General features: G+C 40.8%; 1 non-coding gene across 1 annotated transcript; it reads right to left on the bottom strand.

Annotated features, from left to right (window-relative positions):
* Nucleotides 1–11,309: 11,309 nt before the first annotated feature.
* Trnat-ugu lies at nt 11,310–11,384 on the bottom strand. The gene has a single exon. It is a non-coding gene; the product is annotated as a tRNA-Thr (tRNA).
* Between the last annotated feature and the right edge of the window lie 9,991 nt (nt 11,385–21,375).

Here is a 21,375-nt window from a genome sequence, read left to right as displayed (position 1 = left end):
AGGTTGACATAAACTATACTGAGAAAGCCTACTTACAGTGTTTCTGAATTGTGAATTGTGGTTTATTTGTCTCATAATGTACATAATCTAAATCATTTGATTCAACATAATAATAATAATAATAATAATAATAATAATAATAACAATACAGTTCTGTTATATATACATACAATAAAATCTAACGCTCAATTACCCCTTGCTCAAGTTACCATTTCATCCTCTATGAATTCTTCTATTGAATAGTAGCATTTCTCCCACAGAATCTGCTGTAGCCACATTCTTAAAATTTCTAGCTTCATATTTTTGCCCATTAACTTGTTACACACTACTGGCCATTAAAATTGCTACACCAAGAAGAAATGCAGTACAAATTCATTGGACAAATATACTAGAACTGACTTGTGATTACATTTTCACACAATTTGGGTGCATAGATCCTGAGAAATCAGTACCCAGAACAACCACCTCTGGCCGTAATAACGGCCTTGATATGTCTGGGCATTGAGTCAAACAGACCTTGGATGGCGTGTACAGGTACAGTTGCCCATGCAGCTTCAACACGATCCCACAGTTCATCAAGAGTAGTGACTGGCGTATTGTGATGAGCCAGTTGCTCGGCCACCATTGACCATGCGTTTTCAATTGGTGAGAGATCTGGAGAATGTGCTGGTCAGAGCAGCAGTCGAACATTTTCTGCATCCAGAAAGGCCAATACAGGACCTGCAACATGTGGTCGTGCATTATCCTGCTGAAATGTAGGGTTTCGCAGGGATCAAATGAAGAGTAGAGCCACGGGTCGTAACACATCTGAAATATAATGTCCGCTGTTCAAAGTGCTATCAATGCGAACAAGAGGTGACCGAGATGTGTAACCAATGGCTCCCCATACCATCACGCCGGGTGATACGCCGGTATGGCGATGATGAATACATGCTTCCAATGTGCGTTCACTGCGATGGCGCCAAACACGTATGCTGTAAACAGAACATGGATTCATCCGAAAAAATGATGTTTTGGCATTTGTGCACCCAGGTTCTTTGTTGAGTACACCATCGCAGGCGCTCCTGTCTTTGATGCAGCGTCAAGGGTAAATGCCGCCATGGTCTCCGAGCTGATAGTCCATGCTGCTGCAAACGTCTTCAAACTGTTCGTGCAGATGGTTGTTGTCTTGCAAACGTCCCCATCTGTTGACTCAGGGATCGAGACGTGGCTGCACGATCCATTACAGCCATGCGGATAAGATGCCTGTCATCTCGACTGCTAGTGATACGAGGCCGTTGGGATCAAGCACGGCGTTCCGTATTACCCTCCTGAACACACTGGTTCTATATTCTGCTAACAGTCATTGGATCTCGACCAACGTGCGCAACAATGTCGCGATACGATAAACCGCAATCGCGATAGGCTACAATCCGACCTTTATCAAAGTCGGAAACGTGATGGTACGCATTTCTCCTCCTTACACAAGGCATCATAGCAACGTTTCACCAGGCAACGCCAGACATCTGTTGTTTGTGTATGAGAAATCTGTTGGAAACTTTCCTCATGTCAGCACGTTGTAGGTATCATTTGTATATCAAAGCATCTTCTTCCTGTCGGTTAAATTTCGCGTCTGTAGCAGGTCATCTTTGTGGTGTAGCAATTTTAATGGCCAGTAGTGTATATTGTCATCCCTATATACTGTGGAGTACATACAATTTCGATTGGTGTTTGGGTAGCATAAAATTAATTTTATTTCTCATGTGGTTAAAATGATGCTCCTCAAATAATTTTTCTCTGCTGTGTAGGAAGATTATAATTTCATAAATTTATATGGAGGGAACAGTTAGGATATATAAAAAAAATAGGAAGTCACTATGTGTATTGCAGCTTACATTCTTGTCCACATTTAGTCCAAGGAATTTGACCTTGTCAACTTCTTCCATAAATTGATTGTTTTGTTATATTTTAAGTTCTACATATTTTGAATGTTTGGTTCTGAAATACACCATATGGATTTTTGCAATGTTAATTTTCAATTCATTTAACTGGAACCAGTTTTCTAAAGTATCCAGTATGCTTACAATGGAGCTCAGAATTTTTTCTTCATCGTGCTCTTCAATTAAAACAAGAGTTTCATCTGCAAACAGAACTGAGGGCAATTTATATTTATGGGTAAGTCATGTACATAGAATTGGAACAGCACTGGCACCAAAATGGAGCCTTGATGCACACCTTGTGATGATACTATACTCCATTTAGAATAATAATTCACTGCATCTAAAGTGATAGTACCATTTGTTTTCTGTTGTGTAAGTGTGATGGGAGCCAATTTAGAGCATTATCCTTGATCCTGTATTTGTCTAATTTGTAAATAAGCAAGTCATTGTTCACGGGGTCAAATGCTTTTGTGTGATCACAAGAGATACCTGCAACTTTACTCCCCTGATTTGCACATCTTTTCAATAAAGTTATTCATTGTATCCACAGTGTTTTTTCTTGGTTGAACTCCAAATTGGTTACTTATAATAATATCATTTCTTACAATAAAATTTCTGATCTGGTTTGCAGTTACTTTCTCTAACACTTTTTACAGGACAGGAATAATAGAAATAGGGCAATAGCTTGCCATGTTTTCCCTCGACACTTTCCTGAACAGAGATCTGACTTTAGCATACTTCAAAACCTTGGGAAAGGATCCTTTTTCAAAAGATTGGTCAAGTATTTTAGTTAGGGAAGGTGCTATTATGTCACACACTGTTTTAATCACTGTAATGGGTATCCCATCCCACCCAGCAACATTTTTATTTTTTAATGATAACATAACATTTTCACATCCTTTATTGTGATTTTTTAAAAATCCTTAGGATGCTTAGCTTCTTGGTTGAGTGCAAATGGATTTACTTTACTCTGATTTGTCTGTGTCTGACTTTGCTACATTTATGAAGAATTCATTTAAATGCAATGATATTTGAGCTGGTCTTATAACAAAGCTCTCATCTACTTTAAAACTAGATATTTCATTACTACTAACTCTAACACCTAACTCTGATTTGATAATAGACCACACTGCTTTTAATTTACTTTTGCGTTGTCTTTTGTTTGGCTGCCTTCACAACTTATTAAAATATAGATTTATAATGACAGACATAATCAGTATAACATCTGGTTTTGTTATATTTCAGTTGATTGTGGAGTTTCCACTTTCTGACACTAGAAATGTTTATACCCTGAGTTATCCATTTAAGTTTATTAGTCGTTTTGTTATATGTGGTTCTAAATGGAAAAGCTTCATTAAATATTTCAAGAAAGCTACTCAAAAACTGTTAAAGTTACTATTACTCAAAATACACCTGTTGTAAGGCCATTCAACCTCTCTTAACTTATTTCTAAACGTAACTGAATTTTTTTCATTGAATTTCTTTTTCATATGGCTTTTGCTACATGAAATTTCTTTGTTAATTTTTGGTAGTTCAATGAATAATGCAGAGTGGTTAGAGATTCCTAAATCTAAGTCAAATTTATAAACATCTTCAAATACATAAATTGTTAGAATTATCAATACAGATAGTTGACTATGTGTTTACTCTACTGGGTTGCATAAAGTTTATTTTGAAGCCAAAGTATTTCATTAAGTCAGTGAATTTGGACACATCATTGCTTCCAACCCTGATATTAATATTGAAGTCAGCAGCTATTACTATCTTTTTCCTTTTTTCTTTACTGAGCTTTTCAAGCGGCCAATGAAGTTTCACCAGAAAAGCTTCAATTGTAATGTCAGCAGAGAACTGGCTTTAAAAGATGACTCTAGGAATGTACAACCCCCTACATGCCCCTGTATGGACCATGAGGAAAATATTAGATTAATTACATTTACAGGGGCATTTAAACAAGCATTTCCCATTCTCCATAGGAAGACAGGAATGGGGCAAAACCATAACAACCTGGTACAATGGGACATATCCTCTGTCATGCACTTCACAGTGGTTTGGAGAGTGTACATGTAGATGAAGACAGTCTCAACCTCTTTCTGGGATATTCTTGATATTTTACTACAATGGCCATTCTTTTGGAACACTACGCATAGGTTTTGTAATTCCTCAGTGAAATACTACTCTGAACGTGTTCGAGCTCTATGAACCAGTCTTTGGCACTGAATTTCCCTGTGACAGGTTGTGATGGCTCAAAGTGTGGGAACAGAAATCGGTGAGTGTGGGTTTTCTACATATACGAGCTCCGTTCAAAAAATTACAGAACTTTGTCCACAAAATTTTTCTATGCTTACCTTTTATTTATTGTGCATTGTCTCCTTCAAAATACTATCTCAATGTGATTTTCACATCCTGGAGCAGTTTTGGTATGCCTCTTGCTGGATTGCTCTAAGCACCGTCTGCAAATTTTCTTTTATCTTGTCTACAGTTGCAAATTCTTATATTTCTAACAGTGTTTTCAATTTTGGAAATAAAAAGAAGTCTGCAGGGGCCAGATCTGGAGAGTACGGAGGATGAGGCAGCACAGTGATTTCGTTTTTTGTGCAGTAGTCACGCACCAACAGGGATGAATGTGCAGGTGTGTTATCATGATGCAAGAGCCATGAATTGTCTCACCACATTTCAGGCCATTTCCTTCTCACATTTTCTAGCAGGCATTGCAGCACACCTCAAGAGTACCATCGCTTAAAAGTTTATCCCTGTGGTATGAATTCATGATGAACTAATCTTTCAAAGTCAAAGAAAACTATCAGCATGGCTTTGACATTTGACCTGACCTGCTGAGCTTTTCTTTTTTTTATCTTGGAAAACCTTTCCTGACCCATTGTGGAGACTGAACCTTGGTCTCAACATTGTAACCATAGACTCATGTCTCATCACCAGTTATGATTCTCTTAAGGAACAACCCGTTCTCTTTGCGTGATCCAGAAGCTCTTCACAGATTGTGAGGCAAATATCTGTCTGGACTTGACTCAAGCCATGGTACAAACTTGGTGGCAACACGATGCAATCCAAAATGCCGTGTCAGGATTCATGACATGATCCAACTGAAAAGATACATTCTTCTGCAATCTCTTGGACAGTCAGTCTTCGATTGGCATGCACAATTTAGTTGACATTCCTGACATGAGCGTCACTGGTAGACGTCAAAGGCGTCCTGAATGAGGGTCATCTTTAACTTCTTTCCAGCCATTTTCAAACCATGTGAACCATTCGTAACACCGACAGCGCCTTAAGCACTTATCACCATAGGCTTCCTGCATCATTTGGTGTGCCTCTGTAAAGGTTTTCTTGAGTTTCACAAAAAATTTAATTCAGACATGTTGCTCCTCTAACTTTGCTCGAAATTTGCAAACCGTGCAACACAACGTGCTACTCAATATAGCACTGAACAATAACTACTAGACATACAACAAAACTTCCAGCAGTTACACATGAAAACCAGGCACTCTGATATGCCATTGGCCCGAAATTAAGAAAGTTCCAGAATTTTTTGAACAGACTTGTACACTATGCCCCAGCAAACCATGTGGTTTCCTCTTAATTAATGAGGTGAAAGAAGGTAGTTAACCCTCCCATGTTCCCTCAAGGGATCAAAGCTACAGCATGGTCCACAGAACAAATGTAATCTACTATGGGGAGCATTTTTGGAGTGGGTGCAAAATTTAGGATTTTAGTAAGGGTCTTTTCTGTATTTTCATCCAGATGTTTATAAGTGAGATTGATAAATGTACAGTTCCCTGTATCTTGTTTTGGTTTACCTGTAAATGACCAAATTTTATTTTCTGGCAAGCAGATGTATTCATCTGCATTGATTCTGCTTGTCACTGTTTTATATCATCAATAGATTCCCAAGAATCTGCATAGAGTGTAGTTGATGTGTAAAGATGGAGACAAAGCTCTTTTGAAGTGATGCCTAGCATTCATTCAGTGTCACAAATTCTCTCTCATACTAGTGCCAGGCTTGGACACTGCATAATCCAATTTGCCGCTGGTGTTTTAAAATAATGTTTGACCTTGTTGAACACATGTTCAGGTTGTTCATGTGGACACCTTATGAGGAAGGTCAGCTTACTGACAATTTGACCATCCTTCTAGCAAAGCGTGTACATTGCGGAACATCTCCTTCTCATAGGGTGAAGTGATGTGATCTCTCAGGTTTTCTCAATGTGATTGATTAATGGTGTGCTTCTAAGTACACTGTTAAGCTGTTTCTGTTTTTTGCATGATACTTCAGACTGAGTTCAACCACCAACACTCACTATGGTCTTTAGTACCCTTCCTCATACTCCCTGAAATGCACATTTTCTTAGTATTTCTTGTGGATGTGATGCCCGGCAAAATCTTAATAAATTAAATATCTGATGCCAAGCTTATGTCATTATGTGTTGTTTTTATGGTACTACTGTATTCAGTATTGGACATGACTTTTATTCCTCAATAGCCTTCTAAATGATGTTTGGATTTCCCATACAATTTTAATCAAATTCAAGACATTTTTAAAATGACACAGAAAAATTCTGGACAAATGAGTCAGGTTATGATAAAATTAACATTAGTGTACTCTTAATAACAATAATTTATTTCCACATATGTTAATGGTTTGCATTTGCTATAGACATTTGTTTTTGCTAAGTATGAAACTGTAGAAGCCCACAGAATGGATGTTAGTATATGTGGTTTTTATCAATGCCAGAGTTTTTACTGTTTCTAACTTGAGTTTGGTTCTTCTTTTCTTTTTTTTATCTGTCCACAAAGCTTTAATTACTGAACACTGTTTCAATAGATGCATTAGAACCTGGACTAGGTAGTGAAAATCCAACCAAGTTTCTAATTTCTTTTAGACACACTCACTAATTGTGAAAAAGAGTAAAAATTTCATGCCATTTTTCGCGAACAGTTCATTTCCCATGCCTTGTCTCTCCAGTAACTACCAACTCTCCATATACCCACTGTCTGGCCACAAACAAGCAGTCGTCTCATGGCTCATTACCACCCAAGATTGGAGCAGCTGAATAATTTTCTGTCAAAGTTTTCATTACCTTTCATCCCGTCTTCAAATGAGAAATATCCTCCCCACCCAACCTACACAATATTCTTGTCCGTCCCCCCTACACCACAGCTCCTAAACTGTTGCCTCATGTTTCAGATCCCTGCAACAGATCCAGATGCAAGACCTATCCCAGACAGCCTCCAACTACTGCTTATTCCAGTCCTGACAGGAATTTCCAACCCCATCAAAGGCAATGCCACCTGTGAAAGCAGCCCTGTGATCTACCAACTTAGCCACAACCACTGTGCTACATTCTACTTGGGCAAGACAACTAACAAGCTGTCTGTTCACATTAATGGCCATTGCCTAACTGTGGGCAACAGACAGCTGAACCACCTAGTTGCTTAGCACACTGCCTAACACAATGTGCTCCACTTTAATGACTGCTTCATAGCCTGTGCCATCTGGATTCTTCCCAACAATAATAGCTTTTCTGAACTGCACAAGTGGGAACTCTCCCTGCAACATATTGTTTGTTACCATTGCCCACTGGTCTCAACCTTCACTAGCGCCTGTTCTCCACCTGTCTATCCGCATCCCTGCTCCCATTCCAATAATAAACACAACTTCTATCCCACCAACACATCTGCATAATCCTTTCCCCTTCTCTACTTCTCCTCTCTCCTCCTTGCCCCTCCCCTCCCACCTCCAGCACAGCTTCCTAACTGCACCTAACACCCCTATCTTGTCCCCACCAAATTCCTGCATGCTCCCACAGGCAGCACTAGCATCTTCCCCCAATCATACCCTATTCCTCCCCTTCCCCATACTATACCACTTTTGTACCCTAACTACCCACCCTAGCTAGATTGCCACTCACTTTTGACACAACCAGTTGGGCCCCAGTGCCTGTAGACAACAGCAGCCATGTGTGCAATACTTGTGGTTGTATGAATGTGTGTGTGTGTTTTCCGTCCAAAAGCTGAATATTTCTCACATTATTTCCACTATGCTTGTCTGCAACTCAGCAACATTTCCATATTGTTGTTGTTATTACATCCTAAAGTCTCCATTGTCTCTTTTGTTTCCATAAATACAAGTTTGGTAGCTAGGGAGGGATTCATAATTGCCATTAGTGAGAAGTTGTTCCCATGACTCTACGATCTTCATTGTAGCCTCAACTGCCTTCCACTTTAAATATTGTGTATTTTTCTTTTTACAGACACAGTTTTAATACGTTAAAAAGTAAGAATATGTCCAAAAAATAAGTAAAATTTAGAAGTCAGGTGAAGTAATAAAGTCAGTCGCAAAATCTCAATAAAAACAACATGTTGTATTGCCTGTTCACAGATCTGTATATACAAACAAAACATTCAAAAGCACCACAAGGGCATGGAGAGACAATTCTTCTGTCAAGTATTACAACTTATGCTGACCTTCCAATGATGTTAGTAGAAGTCAGATTTTAAAATAATTTCACGAAGATTTGTTAGTGAAGACAGAGACAATAATGGTCACCTATTAAGTTTTTACACATTACCCCTATATGGTCCTACTGAGATGCAATGTTACTAATGTTTTAAAAGTTGTCATTTGTTATTGTTAAAACAATGGCAGCTCAGTAATTGGTTAAGTAATTTCTTTAGAGTGAGCTTTCAAAGAAACAGTGTTGCGGAAAAAAAAAAATCAAAATTTTCATGAGGTTTTTCATTGGGTGATTTGCACAATTTTAGGAAAGGCTCGACTCAACAACAATGTCTCAAACCACTTTGTTCAGCTTTTTATAATCAATCACTTTCAGAAAAAGCTGTTTAACAATTAGTTTACAGAATTCTGTCATAGCTGTGCTACCATCAGGTATGAATTTAATGTACATTGATCAAAATCAGTTAGTGTTGTTCCAAAAAACATTGACACCATGTGCAAAATGATTGAAGAAGGTTGGCATGTGTCTTACCCTCAGATACAAGCATCCACAGGCATATCAAGGGTTGCAGTACTTTCAATTTTGCATGAATATTTCGATGTGAAAAAGATCTGTTCCCAAGTGACTCTGCACAATTTGATGCCAAGCGCAAAAACAAGATCATGGTAGATGGGATATGGAAATGATGAAAAAATTCAACTGAGCAGATGTAAAATCTGTATATGACAATGCAACAAAAGACATAACTTGGACACATCTGTATGAGCCAGAAACTAAGCAGCAGTTGTTTATGAAGGTGTTCCAAGATCAACTGAAACCAGTAACAATTTTCCACAAAGATGATCACTTATTTCTTTGGCTGCAATGGACATGTTGTAACCACTGCTTTGAGAAGTAAAGAACAGCTAATGCTGAATGGTACACAACAATTTGTTTGCCAAAAGTCGTAAATGAAATTAGGAAAAAAGGGAAACAAAGAAGAAAAACAGAATAGTCGCATCACTCATCAGCACAATGCTAGGTGCCACATAGCAGGTCAGAAAATTTACTACCTGTAGAAGAAAAACGAAGAATTAATCTCAAAAGCTACATCCACTTGATCAAGTGCCAAAAAACAAGCTTTTATTCCCTTATTCAAACAAAAAAAAATTGTGGACAGCAACTTTTATGATATCAAGAAGCTGTTGAATTCATCCAAAGCCATATTCTGAGATACTGGTAACTTCAGAAAGGAAAAAATGTTCCCATAATCGACTGGAATGCATGAAAAAGTGTAGCAATTTTAAAGGTGAATATTTTGAAAAGCAGTAATATGATTTGCACAAGAAAGGTTTTTATTCCACTGTTTTTGTAAAACCTTAAGAGGAAGCTGTCATTATTTTTAGGTGTAACTGCAGGCCACTTAAAAATCTCACAGACCCTAGTTTAAGAATTGTTGCCTTAAACCACACTGGGTATTTGCCTAGACAATTGATGCAAGACAGGTGATGATATGCACGATGGCTTGGATTATGAAAATGCTGACCTGAAATCATTAAAACTGAACTAAACTCCAGGGACTGATGGAATTGCTATCATATCCTATACTCAATTTTCCCCCTTTTAACTATATATAATCTATCATAGATCCCTCAAACAAAAAATTGTGCCCAGTGGCTGGAAGAAAGCACAGGTCACATTCACTTACAAGAAGGGTAGTACAAGTGATTCAGAAAACTAGTATCCAATATCCTTGACATCGACTCTGAGCTCAGACATAATATCTTGGACAGAATGATCTCCTCCACACCAACCAGCACAGATTCTGAAAATATTGATTATACAAAATGTTATTTGCACTTTTTTCACACGACATACTGAAAGCTTTGGATCAAGGTAGTTAGGTTGATGCAGTATTTCTCAATTTCCGAAAAGCATTTAACTCGGTACCACATCTACACTTATCATCAAAAGTACAGTGATATGGGGTATCAAGCAAAATTTGTGACTGGACTGAGAAATTTTTGCTAGGGAAGACACAGCAATTTTTAGTGTGTTCCAAGGAATAGTCTTGGGCGTTTGTTGTTCACATTTTATATTAACTGACGTGCAGCACTTCAAGCACAATCGTTGAGGAAAGGAGGGCTAAAGAGTGGTGCAGCAGCTGCTGTTGTAGAAAAACTGGACAGGAGCAGAAATGATTACTGAACAAGTAAATACACCATACAGAAGCTTTACTTAACAGCTAGCTTTCTCCAAGCGTACTAAGACTTTTTACAAAGGAAGATGCAGCAATACAGTCCAGCTGATACAATAGCAAAAAGAGCATTGGAGGGGAGAGGCTCCCTTAACTAATGCGCAAGTGACAGTCAGGGCCATAACTGGGATGCATCTTGGTGGCAACTCCACTGTGACTCAGCTACACCTCGTTGAGAATGGACTGTGCGGCTGCTGCTGACCATCCTATATTGCAATGGCAGAGGGTACTCAGGCTACAGAGCCACCAGAGGTGTGGCTCAGCAGGTATGTTCCACCGGGTCCACCAGATCCCGCACGACCACTAGCGGCATCTGACAGAAACTTGTGTTGCCAATACCAGGTGTGGGATGCCAGTGGGGTGGTATCAGTCAATGATACCACACTAATGACCTTGCGGGCAATATTAATACTAACCTCAGATTTTTTTTAGATGATGCAGTTATCTATACTGAAGTACTGCCTGAAAGAAGCTGCTTAAATATTCAGTCAGATTTTGATAAGATTTCAAAGTAGTGAAAAGTTTGGCAACTTGCTTTAAATGTTCAGAAATATAAAATTATGCATTTCAAAAATGAAAAATGTAGTATCCTATGACTACAATATCAATGAAATTACAATGAAATCCAGACCATTAGCTGCTTACAGGCACTGACAAATATCATCAGGGACAGTTGAAAATGTGTGCCCTGACCGGGACTCGAACCCGGGATCTCCTGCTTACATGGCAGACACTCTATCCGACTGAGCCACCGAGGACACAGACACAGACTACATTTGCAGTGTCCGAAAGAACAGATACCAACTTTATATAAATAAGGCTTGCCTGCCAATGATCTTCAGCGCAGATGCACTACAAATGTAGTGTGTGGACAGTAAGTTGGAACTGTGGGTCTCGCAGGGAGCATGCCAGAGATAAGTCCCTGCAGTCGCACTATCCTCTGTGTCCTCGGTGGCTCAATCGGATAGTGTGTCTGCCATTTAAGCAGGAGGTCTCGCGTTCAAGTCCTGGTCAGTACACACATTTTCAACTGTCCCCATTGATATTTATCAATGCCTGTAAGCAGCTAATGGTCTGGATTTCATTGTAATTTTATTCTTTGAGAACTGCAAGACGACCAATGTTATCTGTTCTTTTGGACATGTGTGAAAGAACAGATACCATATTCATATAATATCAATGTGTCACAGATGGAATCTGTTAGCTCATACAAATACCTGTGTGTAACACTTCGTAAGGATATAAAATGGAATGAGCACAGAGGCTCAGTCATGGGTAAGGTAGGTGGTAGACTTCGGTTTATTGGTAGAACGCTGGGGAAATGCAAACAGTCTACAGAGACGAATGCTCAAAACTCACTTGTGCGGCGCATCCTAGAATACTGCTCAACTGTGTGGGACCTGTACCCAGTAGGAATAACAGGGGATATTGAACCAATACAGAGAAGGGCAGCATGAATAGTCACACGTTTGTCTGATCAGTGGGAGAGTTTCACAGAGATGCTGAAGAAACTGAACTGGCAGCATCTTAAAGATATTGTGCTACTTCTTCCACTGGTCATTGATTTTTTTAGAATTGTTGATAGCCACTTAAGTCCCATGAAGAGTTACGCAGTTGAATAACTCAACCACAGCCCGACATCCTCGAGCAAGCATAGTACATTGGGGTACAAATGTTCCAGATATTTTCTGCCTGTGACTGTTTCACAACAAGAACTCTCCATATTACTCCACACAGCTCATCTTAAAGCTAAGTTTTTTTTTTAAGTTCTCTTCATGGGTGGAAGAGTGGTTAAGTTGTGAGAACTTTGGCTATCTTCATCTTCATGTTACATTTGCCATGAAGTGCGCAAGTAAAGTTCACCAAATGCATTTAACAGATTGACATGTTTGAGACCCTACCCCTCTCTCTCTCTCTCTCTCTCTCTCTCTCTCTCTCTCTCTCTCTCAGGAAGCATAATACAAGAATTTTGCACTTACCGAAAGAAAGAATTGCTGTGAAAGCTGTTTTTTCACAACAAAGCAAAAGTTTATGGCATCACCAATTTGAAATAAAATGTAATCAGGATGATAAGTTAACTGGGTGGTGGGAATAACCACAAACCGCAGAGAAATTTCTCGTTACATAATATTAAAGTATTGGTATTGCAATAGAAGTCCAGTTACATGCATAGTAAAGAACGACCAAAAGTCACACCTAGTGTGCTGCAGTATTTTGTTTGTGGCAGCATATTTTGTGTTATCAGCTTCTCTCTTCTGGTCATTATTCTGTCAGCACAGAAAATTGAATATTGATTCCATTTCTACTGCTATTTGTCATACATGACTCAGGGTCTCTGTTTATTTGCTGAATCTGCTTGTCCCAGTGATGCAGCTGGGGAAGATTATAATAGAAAGGAGAATACGATATAGCAGATATGGAAAACTAACATCTTTTCAGCTTATTATGTTTATCTATAGCAACTTAAACCAAAATTGTTTAGCAGATTATTATTAATGATAATTAAATGTTAATATAGTTTAGTTTTTATGGCTACTTATTCCTATTAATTAACAGCATGACATGTTTCACATATCTAAAAATTGTGCTCTATGATAAGCAATATAATGCCTGCATGAAATCACAGATCTAAGTGAAGCTATCATGATGATATGACACAGACTCCACATTATCTTTCTTTTCACTGTAGGAGTCTAACAATTTTGAAGACATTACTTTGTTACAAATTTCCATTCATGCTGATCATTTACCTTCCATGTCACAGCCTACGCTAAACAGAAACAAAGTGTTTCCTCAAAGGTAAAGACTAATGCATTGTGTATAATATTTTCTACTTTTAGTACTTTAAGACTATTTACAGTAGTTCTATCACATGTGAAAAGCAGTCAGTCACATGCATATGTCTGCATGAAAACTGCAATGATAAACACAAAGGGTGAGGGAAGGGAGGGGAGAAAGAGCGAAGGGATGAAGGAAAGAATGAGGAGACAGAGGAGGAGGAGGAGGAGGAGGAGGAGGAGAAAAAGAAGACATCAGTCAACAGAGTGTCTCCATGCTCTGATTCACAAGTCTGACCCTGGATACGATACAGAGCACACCACAAGGAAAATAATACTAAAACGTGAAGCACATGGCAAACATGTATACTTTTGGTATTGTCAATTTCACTTAATAAATACTTTACAATTAAAGAAGACCATTCACCAAAAAGCAAAAATGTTGAGTTGTCAATTAGGCACACACAAAAGAAAGAAAACTTGTTAGCTTTTGGATTTTTGGATTTTATCAGTTGACAAGCTAGAGTAAAATTCACCAAAACACACACACACACACACACACACACACACACACACACACACACACACACAGACAGAGGGGGACGGGGGGTGGGTGGCTAGCGTATCGGAGGGAGACTACCAGTTTGCTCACTTAATGTGAGTCAAATGTGATAATTCAGCAGAGGTTTCATATCAGGAACAAAGCAGAAACTCCACCATTGTCACTGATCACACCTACTGCTGTTGATTGTTACCACTACAATCCCAACCAACAAGTACAACATGATTACTATCAGCTCTTCAAAACATAAGCCTGTCGCCTGAAACCATCTCCTCCTTCACCCTGTCAGCTTCTTGCACCAAAATGTTACGTTTATCCAAAGCCAGACTGTTGTCAGAGTCCACCCTGTCTAAATTTATGACTATTTCATTTACAGTGTCATCTATTAACCTGTCTATTTCCCAAAACATATTGTTTGTTTTGATGTATTCATCAAATTTCTCCCAGTCAGTTGCAGTCACAGATGCTTCTGCAGTCTTTGTCAATTGTTGCATCTTCTCTAAAGAAATGTATCATGTTCAGTTGTGCTCCCACACACTTCTTTTAATTTAAACCCAGGACATCTCTATGGCATTCAGTTCACACATATCATATATGTGGATAACCATAAAACTGAATGTGCATGACTTTCAATTAATTCGTCAAACTGATAGCTCTTTTTATGATTTTAAACTTTTGAATCAGCTCAGATAGTTTGAACTTCTTTATGTTTTCACTATGTGGTATACTGATATTTTGCAGGCAGTTAATTATACTGATTTAGATGGCATATTGTGAGGGCACTTCGTTTTCTTGCATACTATGATAAGGACCATTGTCAACGATTATAACAATACCTTTGAGTAGACTGAGGAGTAATTTTTCCTGCATCCATTTCTCTAAATCAATATGATCACCCCCACTAGCTTTTCCAGCTCTGTTGCACTGACAGTCCCACCCCTGAACCTCTCTCTTGTCCATTAAGCAGAAATTTCTTATGTCAAAATTATCACAGTGAGACTTGTATTGTTCAGGACTTGAATGTTTTTTTACGAGAGATATAAAGAAGAGATTTACCAACAGAAACACTCTCTTTCCCAGTTATTGATAACAGTTCTACCACTACAACTGAGAGCTCACAGACTACTTGATTTCACCACGTATTTAAAATTTCCTGCTCTAGCTTACTAATCACATGAGTTTACACGAGGGTTGGAACTTTAATAGTGGCAACTATTTATTTACAGCTCGTACAAAATAGATACTTGTTTCAAAGTTTTACTGACCTTCAAAGTAATCACCAACATCGTGTGTAACCCATTGCCAGCGATGTAGAAGTTGTAGGATACTGTTAGCAGTGCCATTTGTGTTGACAGTTCGAGCAGCGCAGTCTATTGCCCAATGAATTTGTAGCAGTTCTGAAGCGAATGCCACAAAGTGTTTCCTTCAGTTTAGAAATTGAGTTGAACTCACAAGGGCTTAAGTCAGGGGAATGCAGTAGGTGGTATAGCACTTAGCAGCCCCATCAGTCAAACAAATCAGTAACAGCTCGCACTGTACGTGCTTGATCATTGTTTTGCAAAATGATGGTCAGGTCCTGCAGAAAGTGTCATCACTTCTGTCTCTAAGCTAGCCATAGGTTGTGTTCGAAAAATGAGCAGCATAGGGACAGAAGTGATGACCCTTTCTGCAGGACCTGATCATCATTTTGCAGGACAATCCTTAAGCACGTACAGTGCGAGCTGTTACTGATTTGTTTGACTGATGGGACTGCTACATGCTATACCACCTACTGCACTCCCCTGACTTAATCCCTTGTAAGTTCAACTCAATTTCTAAACTGATGGAAACACTTCATGACATTCGTTTCAGAAGTGCTACAAATTCGTCAGGCAACAGACTGCACTGCTCGAACTGTCAACACAACTGGCACTGCTAAGAGTATCCTTCCACATCACTGGCAATGGGTTATACACAATGCTGGTGACTACTTTGAAGGTCAGTAAAACTTTGAAACACGTATCTTTTTTGTATGGGCTGTAAATAAACAGTTGCCACTATTAAAGTTTCAACCCTCATATTATTTCTTATTATTTTCCAGCTCTCACTATGAAACTTCCTTCCTCTTTCTGCATTCTGAAGATGTAACAGGGATGGAAGAATTAAATTCAGTGATTACTATTTCACCAGTTGCTGAATCAAGCACTTTACTTTGTAAATGAGAAACAACAATGAAATAAATAACTAGAAAATATAACATAATATGAAAGAAAACTGAAGGGCTTACATAACAAACAGTGAAATAGGATACAGCAACACAAACAGGGCAAGAGAAGCACAAAGATACAAAAGATGAACAAGTCTGACAAACAAAGTGGGGAGGGGGGGGGGGGGGGGGCGAAGAAGAGTAAAAGAGCAGGTACGGTGGGCTGGACCACAAGCCCAGACAGCTGCAGCCCAGTCTGGGCAGAGAAGGCAAAGTGTTCTGTCAACCCCTCAGTGCCCCCCCCCCCTCGAGTTGAGTGGTAAAAGTCTCCTTCATGAGTAAGTTGTAAAACTAAGTCAGTTCCTGAGGCACTGTCTCCTAATACCAGAGGTAGCGAGTCAGGGAGATTAAAAGCCTAGTTAGTTTGGGACAGTCCATCAAAATGTGGACTGTCATGAAACAGGAAGCACAACAACAGTGGTGTGGGACCTCACAATGGAGATGACCACGAGTCAGCCAGCCCGGGGTCCAGATGAATGTCACTGAGTGTCCACATTGTTCAAGTGCATACAGGGAACCCTGGATAGCAATGACCAAGGGATGGTGAAGGTAACACTGATCGAGAAATTGCAAATTGCTCAAGAAATTGCTGCATATGAGAAAGGTTGATATGCAACTGACAAAGGACGGTAGAGTCCTTGCTAGAGGCCTGCATGGAGGTCTTCCATGGATTCATAGATTCTTTTATCACCTGCAGTTTGTCTAGTGAAGTCAGAGTGAGCCATCCCATATTCCAGATTCTGAAACCTTGATGGCTTAATATTGATCGGAGCTCTGTTTCCAGAATATTGATCACAAGAATAGGTTTACTGAAAGCTAGTTTGGCCAGGCTATCAGCAAGTTCATTTCCCAGGATCCCAACATAGCCTGGGGTCCATGTGAATGGCACTGATTGTTCAAGTGCATACAGGGAACTCTGGATAGCAGTGACCGTGGGATGGTGAGGGTAACACTGGTCGAGAGTTTGTAGACTGCTCAAGAAGTTGCTGCAGATTGGAAAGGACCCACCGGTGAAGGAATGGATATGCTGTAGAGCATGAGAGATGGCTACCACATCTGCAGTGAAGACACTAAAGCAATCCAGCAAGGAGTACAGTTCAGTATGTCCCGTGTGAGTATAAGACCAGCAACCATTGAGCCATTATTATAGACTACTTCTGAACCCTGGGATGTTCCAAGGATGGAGAAAAATTGGTGACAGAGGGCTTTGGGAGGAATCTAGACTTTTGGGCCTTGTGATAGGTAAGGACAAAGCTGTGGTCGATGAATGCATCATGGAGGTGTACATGAGTGGGTCTGGAGGACAGGTGCAAGAGGAAACAACTGGAGTTCAGAGAGGAGGGACCGGATGCGGATTGCAATAGTAATCCCTGATATGGGCTGACATTGTGGTAGATGGATTTCCCTGTTTGGAAAGAGGAGATGGTAGTTTGGATGCTTAAGACTGGAAACACAGATAGCATAATTGACAAGCTGTTGTTAGCACCTGGTCTGCAATGGAGGGCCCAAGCCTTCTCGACTAAGCTGATCACAGGGCTAGTTCAAAAGGCTCCTGTCGAACAACGCGGTGGTGTATTGGATCCAGCATATCCAGTGCTGAGGGGGGTGTCGAACCATATGCCAGACTCTCATAATCAAGAAGGGGTTGTAGCTTTGTAAAGCTGTAGAAGGATAGTGCGATCTGCAACTCAGCTGGTGCTACTCAGGCAGCGAAGTGTATTAAGATGCCGCCAGCACTTTTGCTTAAGCTGGCAAAAATGGGGAAGCCATATCAACTGAGAATCAAAGACCAGTCATAGAAAGTGGTAAGTCTCCACCACATTGCATAGTTGGTTATCAAGGTACAGTTCTGGTCAACGTGCATGACACAAGTCATGGCAGCTGAAAACTGAAACCCATGAGTGAGGGCCCATGGCTGCACTTTTCATGTATTGCCTATTGCCTTGCAGTCGATGTTCAGTGATACTCACACTATAGCAGCAATAGCAGAGGCAAAAGTCATCAGCACGTGAGGTGGGTGATACTGAGGACCCCACAGCTGCTACTAGGCCACTGAGGGTTACTAGAAAGAGAGGGACGCTCGGTACAGATCCTTGCAGGACCCCATTCTCATGGATTGGGGGGGGGGGGGGGGAGGGGGGTACTGTGGAAAGCACCAACTCTAATCCGGAAAGTATGGTGAGACAGGAAATTCTGGATAAAAATCAGGAGAGGACCCCAGAAACCCCATTCATGTAAGGTGGTGAGGATCTGCCATTGCCATGTGGTGTCATAAGCCTTTTGCAAGTTGAATAAGATGGCTATACGGTGTTGACTTTGGGTAAAAGCTGTCTGAATGGCAGACTCCATGTAAGCCAGATTATCAGCAGCAGAACGGCCTTGGCAAAAACCACCCTGGGATGGAGCCAGAAGACCCTGAGACTCAATGAGCCAACACAGTCACTGGTTCACCATGCATTCAAGCAACTTACAGGGAACTTTGGCGAGACTAATTGGAAGATAACAGTCCATCTCTAGAGTGTGCTTATCTGGTTTCAGTACTGGGACGATGATGGGTTCTTGCTATTGTGATGGGAACTCGCCCTCACTCCAGATGCGGTTAAAGATGGCAAGTAGACGATAAAATGAAATGTCATGTGGCTAGGGCCTCCCATTGGGTAGACCAGTCACCTGGTGCAAGCCTTTTTAGTTGATGCCACTTCGGCAATTTGCATGTCGATGGGGATGAGATGATGATGAGAACAATACAGCGCCCAGACCCTGAGCGGAGAAAATCTCCAAACCAGCCGGGAATCGACTCAGCCCCCTTGGCATGGCAGTCTGTCGCACTGACCACTCAGCTATCGGGGCAGACAAGGATATGATGTTGACAATCCATTGATAGGTGCCTTATTGTTTGGTTGTGGTCGTGTTCTGGCCCTGGGGGCTGTAAAAGGGCAGTGGGCTAGGGCACTGACAAATTACCCCTCGCTAAAAGAAATTCCCCCTCACTGAAAGGAGCATCGTATGGCTCCGGGTAGCTTATAGTAAAAGATAACTGCTTTCGCTCCACCCGTTGTTTTAGGACACGAAAAGTAGGTTGATAATTCTCAGATGCAGAAGCTTGAGCATAATGCAGGGAAAAATGTTTGGTGATGGTGTCTGTGTCAGTGTAGACAGTGCCATTCAAGGTAATACACCTGCAGGTGTCTGGTATCTGTAGAGGTGTGTGATCTTTGTCCAAACCTGTGAAGGGAAGGAACATGGTCTGATGGTTGAAATGTGCCATTCCCAACATTGTTGTTTCCATTGTTTTAGTAGGAGGTGGATTCAGGCATGGATCCCTTTAAAGGCAATGAGATGCTCCATCGATGGGTGCCATTTATGGCACTGGAGCTGGAGGCCCTGCCTACAATCTCTGATGGCCTCTGTAATTTCTGATGACCACCAAGGTACTGTCTTCCGTCAGGGCGGGCCCGAGGAAAAGGGAGACAACAAATCAGGTGCTGAAAAAATCATCATAGGTGTATTCTGGACTGCCTCATTGATATCTTCTTGCAGCGGGCAGCCAAGCGCGACAGCACCCCTATCAACACTGTTGAGAACCCATCTCGGCAGGCATTTATGGAAATGATTCAGAGGGAGGGACAGGAAGATCAGGAAGTGGTCACTACCACATAGGTCATTGTGGTCTCTCAGTGGATAAATAGGAGAAGACAAGGGCTGCAAATGGAAAAGTCGATGGGCGAGAAAGTTCTATGCGCCGCACTGAAGTGTGTGGGGGTACCAGTATTCAAGATGCAAAGGTCAGGTTGTGCCAGTAAGTTTTTGAGATCTTTACCACGGCCAGTTAATAGTGGTTCCAACCCACAAAGCGTTATGAGCATTGAAGTCACCCATGATTAAGAAAGGTGGGGGAGCTGAGAAACCAATGCGAACAATATTTTCTGAGACTCTTCAACATCGGGAGGGAGGTAAACATTGCAGATGGTGGTATCCTGAAACGACCTTAACTGGACAGTCTGCCTCTAAAAAGTATATTAAGAGGCAAAAGTTGGCTATTCATAGTGCCCAGAACATATGCGCAAACTCTGCCCAACACCCCATCATAGGTAGTGCAATTCTTATAACATCCCCAGTATCCAAGAAGGGCCAGGGTTGGTGTTGTTGGAAACCAAGTGCCCTAAAGGACAACGCAGAAGGCAGGAGAAGTGCTTAAAAGATGTCCTAGTTCAGCCATATGTTGGAAGAAACCGCAGTAGTTCCGAATAATGTTGTTGATGTACTGTGAGGCCATGAACGGACCAAGGAGGCAGGTTACACCTTAGGGTCACCTGTTGTCACTGGTTGAGGTGCTACGGCATCAATACACATAGGTTCTGGGTTCCATTGTGGTGTGCAAACCGGGACCTCATGGGCTACTGGAATCTCTGCCTTGGCCACAGGAATGGTACTGGGAGGATCTGGTGGGGTTGGGGCCACAAGAATGTCCTTCTGATTGAAGGACTTTTTCTTTTCAATCCTCTGCTTAGAGGATTTTGATAATTGTAAGGGCTTCTCTGAATCATTTTCAGGTAAAGATGATGATTGCAAAGCCTCGCAACCAACACCCTGTGGCTCCTTCAGCCACTAGCTGGTGTCCAGTTGTAGACCAGCAGAAACCTTGGAAGAAAGTGTCCTGAGGGACCACTTCTTGGTGAGAGATGCCAGAAGAATATAGTTTGTCTCTGACTGAAAGATGGGGATCAATGTCCCTGGTGGTTGGGAAGCCATGAATCCCAAAGTAGTTGTCATAGCTCTTGATAGGTTAGTTTGTCCAGAGACTTAGAGACTTGTATTCTTGTAATTTCTTCTCTCTCTGGAAAACAGTGCAGTCTGGTGAGCAGGTAGAATAGTCCTTTTCGTGACTCAGATTGGGGGGGGGGGGGGGGTCATAAGGACTGTTTGCAGCATTGCATAGAGGAAGGAATATACAGTTTCACATCACATTGGTATCCCATCACCATGATCTTTTCAGGCAATGAATCACCATCAAAGACCAAGATGAAGACACCAGTAGTGACCCTATTGTACTTTAGCCCCCTATGTACATGACCGACAAACTGTGCACCCCATCACTTCAAGCTGATGCATAGCTCATCATCAGATTGCAAGAGCAGGTCTTGGTGGAAAATATTGCCCTGAACC

The sequence above is a fragment of the Schistocerca americana genome, chromosome 5 (genome assembly GCF_021461395.2).
Source record: "Schistocerca americana isolate TAMUIC-IGC-003095 chromosome 5, iqSchAmer2.1, whole genome shotgun sequence".
Lineage (NCBI taxonomy): Eukaryota > Metazoa > Arthropoda > Insecta > Orthoptera > Acrididae > Schistocerca > Schistocerca americana.
Note: the sequence above shows the minus strand (reverse complement) of the source record. Positions and strands in the feature narration are given on the sequence as shown.